This window comes from Myotis nattereri (genome assembly GCF_964212035.1).
Source record: "Myotis nattereri genome assembly, chromosome: 12".
Lineage (NCBI taxonomy): Eukaryota > Metazoa > Chordata > Mammalia > Chiroptera > Vespertilionidae > Myotis > Myotis nattereri.
Window position 1 is genome coordinate 48,085,487 of NC_138087.1, and position 7,461 is coordinate 48,092,947.

Below are 7,461 nucleotides of genomic sequence, written 5' to 3' on the forward strand. Positions count from 1 at the left end.
ACATGGCCAAACTACCAGGATCCAATTCCAGCTCTACCAATTACTATCCTGTGTGAACTTCAGCAAGACACTCGGCCTCTCTGTGCCTCAGTTTCCTCCTCTATCAAGGGTGAAAATCACCACAGCTACTAAATTGGATTCCTAAGAGGATGATATGACTTGATAGATGTAAAAAAAATATCTTAAAATAGTACCTGGCATACAATAAATACTATTTTATATTAATTATTATTATTTTCATTGTATCAACATTAAGGCAAAATTTTATAGCATCAAGTATCAAATGATCTCATTACAAACTGGACATATTGGACTCATTATAAACTGGACTCATTCTTATATAGTAGGAATAACACTACTGTGAGAGTCCCCAATACAGGAAGTGCATATCGACACAAACATAAGCAAATGTTGAAGCCTAAGGTATTACTGAAAATAGGCATCTCTTTTATGGACACATTGAAGCCACTCTCCTACTTTTATCATGCTATTATTCTTTATTTTTCACACATTTGAAAATACTCTAATGGAACTTTACTCAGCCTGAATCCATTTGCTTGCATATATCATTTATGAATAGAAACTAAAAAAATAAAAGGAAAAGTGTAATATCTTGCAAAGAAACCATAGGATGCATCTCCTTTCTTTGTATATTAGTTCTCTATTGCCACAATAATACTGCATAACAAACAACCAGAAAACCTCAGGAGTATACAAAAGGAAATATTTATTTTTGCTCATGACTCTTTTAATTGGCTAAGTATTCTGCTCAGCTGAGCTGTGCTTGGCAGAGCGCAGCTATGGTAACTGGTCAGCTTTGGGTTGACTAGGCAGCTTCACTGAACTTGGCTGGACTTTCTCACCTGTCTAGAGCTTCAGCTGACTCAACTCTATTCCATGTGTCTCATGATCCATCAGGCCATCCCACACATTTTCTGATAGTGAAGGCAGGAAAGCAAGAAAGAGCAAACCCAATTATGCAACATTATGTATGTTGTGTGTGCAGCATTCCACTGACCAAAGCAGTGCATTTAGCAAAGCACAGATTTGGAGGAGGAGGGACCAAAGAGATACAGAACAAACATCGTGAAACAGGGGAGCCACTGATTAGGATTATTGATGTAGTAAGTCTATCACACTGTCTCAAAAACTTTAGCACTTCCTCACTATTTTTGTCTCATAATCACTAGGGTTTTTATTTTGATAAATGTTTCTTTCTTGAAATGCAGTATACTTGTGGCATTGAGTCACTTGTACCTTGTGTTGGTTAGTACCTGAAAATTTTCCATTCTTCTACATTCTCACTCAGTCCTACATAAAATGGATTAGCCTCTGATTAAATATGCCACTTTCCAAATCTTGAATTGTCTTGCCCTTAGAAAAACCTGAATCATTGATAATCCAAAGTAATCAAAGATTATATGAGTTTCAGTAATTGTCCAAGTAATTAAAAATCCATTTGGCATTATCCTAAGAGCTAAAAGAATTTTCTAATATAATAGTGGGCTTATCTGCCCTCTTCATCTTAAAACTTTCACCATAATATCTCATTAGTTATCTCCTTGCAATGAAGCCAGAATTATTTCATTTTTATCAGCTATGTTATCAGATTACATATAAAACTTTTGAGGTGTGCTTTTGACATAGAAAAAACTTTCAAACATTTCCTTTTATTTACTTTTCTAAGCAAATACCCAGTCTGTATCCATAATAGCTAAATATTAGATACCCTAAAAACAAAAGTTAACCTAAGGTAAATCCTTATTCTGTTCTCTGCAGTCAGAGAGGCTCATTGTAAAATAAATCTAAATGATAAGTAGAGAAGAGAGACAAAATATTATGTTTATCATAATATTTTCAAGCCTTTCATTATTATCACAGCTTCTTGGCAATTTTCTTATCTTGGATATTTCTACTCAAGCCAAACACATTCATTCACTCAAACCACAAAATAAGCAATTGTTGTGGTTGGGAAGAAGATGTCCATATAATGCCAATTACCTGTGAGTCAGCAGTTTCATTAGAATAGAAGCCTACATTCAAACCAGTTCACTGCAGTGTTTCAATTATGCCTTTGTTACATTCCCTGCACTTATTAACATCATGTACACAGAGAGTTACCTACAAGTTTCTTAAATCAGAATATGTATATTCCCTCTAACTCTCATCTTCTATGTTCCTATTCTTATTAGGTTATGCATCTTAATTGAAAGGCCCCAGTAGTCCTCTAAAGCAGCTCCTCTCAAATTTTAATGTGCATATCCATCATGAGGGGTTACATGTTAGAATGCAGCTTCTGATTCAGTCAGTCTGGATAGAACATGAAATTCTTCATTTCTAATCATCTCATAGGTAATGTGGACTCTGCAGTGCTATGAATTTCACTTTGAGTAGCAAGTACTGGTCATAAGGGCTTTCATCCCCAAATGGAGGCATACAACCCCCACTATGATCTAATCACCCTTCCCTCCCTTTCAAAACTTTTCACCCAGCCATTTGAGAGTCCTAACATGAGGTCTGAAAATTCCCTCCATTCTAAACCCTCACTGAGCATGTCTTTACTCTTCTTATAAAACTTTTAATATAATGCTTAACAGATCTTAACTACTAAATAAATGTTAGCTGATGCTTTGTTAACTGAAATCTGACCATTCCATAAAAACATCACTCTTAAGTAAAAATATCTTACTTTCATAACCAACATCATTTGGCCATAAGAAATTTAGTAATTGTTCTTTTTGCTCCCCATTGCCATTTTCAAACTATTTCTCTTTTTTCCCCCTCCATCAAATCAAACAAACAAAAAACACAGCTCTCTGAGGCCCGTACTACTTGGCTGTATGCCCACTACCTCACCTGAAGTTGCCATCTTGTCATTCCTCCAACTCTCAACCACTACACCTGTTATCACTCTCAGTTGCTTCAACATCTATGTGGATAAGTTGCTACCCTGACCTCAGTTTCTTGAATTTCTCACCTAAAACATTAGTATCCTTCACTCCTCTTCATCCAATCATTCCATGAATAAACCCTAGACCTTTCATTACCACCTTCAAAACATCTATGTCAAATACCCGCTATGTCCACCATAATCTGTACTTCCACCACACCCGCCCAACAACCCTCCAGCTACAATTCTTTGACTTCACTGAAACCTACAGTGCACTGAAATTATATACATAAGATTTTATATAAATGTAGTGAAATTTTATATATAATGAAATTACCTTCATATCTATATATATAAAAGGCTAATATGCTAAGTGTCCATCCAACCAGTTGCTATAATTCACCATGACCACCAGGGGGCAGATGCTCAATGCAGAAGTTGCCATGATGCACACTGGCCATTTACAGAGAAACAGCACCACAAACCTGGCACTCACAAAGCAACACTCGGCTTCCCCCAAGTGGGACACAGGCCCAGCCACCACCCCAGAGCAACAGCCCACCAAATCACAGCTGACATTGCTGAGACCCCATGGCACAAAATGCAGCCCACAGCCCAGCCTAGCCCTGAAATGGTGGCTGTAGGCCACCGGGTAATGACATCACATAGCAACGCCTGTTCTCTCCCTAGCGACTAGCCTCCTTGGAGTTTCTTCAGCCCAGGAACAGGACTTGCTTTATAGTCAAGTGGAATCATTTTACACTGTAACCAAATGTCTGTGAAGCGTTTTCCCATGACTCATCTCATTTGATCCTCACAGAAGTCCTAGAGTAGGTAGATAGGAGACTCGGTGGAACCCTATTTTCTCTTCATTAGCCAGAAAACAGATTTAGAAAGCTTAAAAACTTGACCCGACTAAAAAGAAGAAACAAATGGTGGACCTTGAAAATGACTTCAGGTTTTCTCATTGTGCAGAATATAGTCAAACACTGCTGCAGTTAAATATTTACCCTTTGTTCTTCCTGCGTGATATACAATAATAACCTGCTTTGTGTTGATATTTACTGCTGTGTTGCTGACAATTACCTGAAAGAGAAGTTGGGGTGCTTCACTGGGCTGGAAAAAGTTTAGTTAAATCAAAAAGCAGGTCTAATGAACAAGCTTATTCTATATCTATAAAAACTAAGTTGACTCGCACAGGTGCAATACATATACTAGTAAAGCTCTCACTGGCGCCAATCTCACGCAGGTATTCAATCTGTCATTGTCGATTGTGAATTTGATTGACACTTCTATAATAGAGAAAGGGAGAATAGCGATATTAAAATATTTCTTCTAGCTCTTCCACTGCAATTTTAAATCCAGCTCCATACAACTCTCTGCCACTACTGCCATGACCCAAACTGCATGCCAGCACCCACAGGCTGACAAGGCCACTGCCATGGAGGACATGAATGAGTACAGCAACACGGAGGAGTTCGCAGAGGGATCCAAGATCAACGTGAGCAAGAATCAGCAGGATGATGGTAAAATGTTTATTGGAGGCTTGATCTGGGAAACAAGCAAGAAAGATCTGACTGAATATTTGTCTCAATTTGGGGGAAGTTGTAGACTGCACAATTAAAATAGATCCAGTAACTGGACAATCAAGAGGATTTAGATTTGTGCTTTTCAAAGATGCTGCTAGTGTTGATACAGTTTTGGAACTGAAGGAACACAAACTGGATGGCAAACTGATAGACCCCCCCAAAAGGGCAAACGCTTTAAAAGGGAAGGAACCCCAAAAATGGTTTTTGTGGGTGGATTGAGCCCAGATACTTCTGAAAAACAAATTAAAGAATATTTTGGAGCCTTTGGAGAGATTGAAAATATTGAACTTCTCATGGATACAAAAACAAATGAGAGAAGAGGTTTTTGTTTTATCACATATACAGATGAGGAGTCAGTAAAGAAATTGTTAGAAAGCAGATATCATCAAATTGGTTCTGGGAAGTGTGAAATCAAAGTTGCCCAACCCAAAGAGGTATATAGGCAGCAACAGCAATAACAAAAGGGAGGATGAGATGCTGCAGCTGGTGGAAGAGGTGGTACTAGGGTTCGAGGCCGAGGTCAGGGCCAAAATTGGAATCAAGGATTTAATAACTATTATGATCAAGGATATTACAACAGTGCCTATGGTGGTGATCAAAACTATAGTGGCTATGATTATACGGGGTATAACTATGGGACCTATGGATATGGACAGGGATATGCAGACTACAGTGGCCAACAGAGCACTTATGGCAAGGCATTTCAAGGATGAGGCAATCACCAAAATAATTATCAGCCACACTAAAGGAGGACATTGGAGAAAACAGGAGGGGATTGCTAAAGTAATCCTTCTGGCAGGACAACATTGAAGATTGATTGATCTTCTCTTGCACTAACATGATTATTTTGTAAAAACTTTCTAGTGTACAAGACACAACTGTGTTCAACTGTATACAGTCACCAATTAGTTTTCTTTGTTTTTACTTTGTCTTTTGCTATCTGTGTTATGATTCAATGTGGATTTGTGTTTATACAAATTTTATTTGTATGATTTCATGTTAAACCTCAAATAAATGCTTCCTTATGTGAAAAAATATATATACATATGTGTGTATATGTGTGTGTGTGTGTATGTGTGTGTGTGTGTGTGTGTGTGTGTGTGTATAATAGGCATCCCAGATTTACATGTTAAAAGTGAAACTCCTGGTATTTTTCCCCTAAAATCTGCTCTTCCCATAGTTTTCCTAATCTCAAAAAATAGCACCTCCAGCCTTACACTGGCTCAAGATAAAAAGCAAAACAAAATTATACTTAACTCTTCTTTCTCTTATGCATGACATTTAGCTAATTAATCCTATCTAATAAAAGAGAAACATGGTAATTAGCCGTACCTCCGCTACCCTTCCCATTGGCTAATCAGGGCAATATGCAAATTAACTGCCAGCCAAGATGGTGGCCGGCAGCCAGGCAGCTTGAAGTGAACATGAGGATTGCTTGCTTCAGTGATGGAGGACTCCAACGTTCCCCGCCTGCTGCTGCTGGCCTCTGAGCTTGCAGTTTGAAACATTGTTACAAATATAGAAGCTAAACAAAACCACAGACATCTGCTTTCAGTCAGCCGGGATCTCAGAGCTGGAGTTGAAACAGTGTTTCGATTATAGAACCCAAACAAACCAGATACCTGCTTTCAGCAGCCGAGGCCTCAGAGCTGGAGCCAAGCCTCAGAGCTAAAGCTGGCCCAGAATAAAAAAAAAAAAAAGAAAAGAAAAGAAAAAAAGGAGCGGTTGGGAGCTTCAGTCACCCCCAGCCTGAAAACAGCCCTCAGCCCCTCACCCAGACTGGCCAGGCACCCCAGTGGGGACCCCCACCCTGAAGGGGGTGTGACCAGCTGCAAAGAGCCATCATCCCCTCACCCAGGCTGGTCAGGCACCCCAGTGGGGACCCCCACCCTGATCCAGGACACCCTTCAGGGCAAACCAGCCGGCCCCCACCCGTGCACCAGGCCTCTATCCTATATAGTAAAAGGGTAATATGCCTCCCAGCATCAGGATTAGCAGAGCCGAGAGGCCTCCCGGCACTAGGATCAGCGTGACAGGGGGCAGCGCCAAAACCCACTGATTGCCCTGCGGCTCTGTGTGTGACAGGGGGCGGGGCCACAACCTCCCTATCCACCCTGCTCTGTTCGTTACAGGGGAAGGCGCCCCAACCCCCTGATCAGCCCTGCTCTGTACCTGATAAGAGGGAGCTCCCCAACCCCCTGATCACCCTGCGGCTCTGTGTGTGACAGGGTGCAGTGCCCCAATCCCCTGATCGGCCCTGCTCTGTGTGACAGGGTGCAGCGTCCCAACCGCCCCCCACGGGCCCTGGTCTGTGTGTGACAGGGTAGAGCCATAACCTCCCCATCGGCCCGGCCCTGAGTGTGATAGTGGTGGCACCCCAACCCCCTGATTGGCCCTGCTCTGTGGGTGATAGAGGGTGGCGCCCCAACTGCCCCCCCCCTGGGCCCTGCTCTGTGTGTGATGGGGTAGAGCCATAACCTCCCCATCGGCCCTGCCCCAAGTGTGATAGGGTGCAGCGCCCCAACCCGCTGATCCGCCCTGCTGTGTGTGTGACGGGGGCAGTGCCCCAACTCCCCTATCAGTCCTACTCTGTGAGTGACAGGGTACAGAGCCCCAACCCCCGTGATGGGCCCTGCTCCGTGAGTGACAGGGGGCAGTGCCCCAACCCCGATTGGCCCTGCTCTGTGCGTGACAGGGGGTGGCGCCGCAACCTCCCCATTGACCCTGCCTTGAGTGCGACAGGGGGCGGTGCCCCAACCCGCCAATCGGGCCTACCCTGAGCATGACTAGGGGTGCCATCGCAACCTCCCGATCCGCCCTGCTCTGTGCATGACTGGGGGCAGCGCCCCAACTCCCCTATCGGCACTGCTCTGAGCCCCACCAGGGGCTGCACCTAGGGATTGGGCCTGCCCTCTGCCACCCGGGAGCAGGCCTAAGCCAGCAGGTCGTTATCTCCCGAGGGGTCCCAGACTGCGAGAGGGC

General features: G+C 42.8%; 1 pseudogene across 1 annotated transcript; it reads left to right on the forward strand.

Moving 5' to 3' along the window:
- The first annotated feature begins 4,250 nt into the window (after positions 1-4,250).
- Positions 4,251-5,225, forward strand: LOC308527722 (heterogeneous nuclear ribonucleoprotein D-like; annotated as a pseudogene). Its single transcript has one exon. The product of its transcript is annotated as a heterogeneous nuclear ribonucleoprotein D-like (transcript).
- Positions 5,226-7,461: the final 2,236 nt, after the last annotated feature.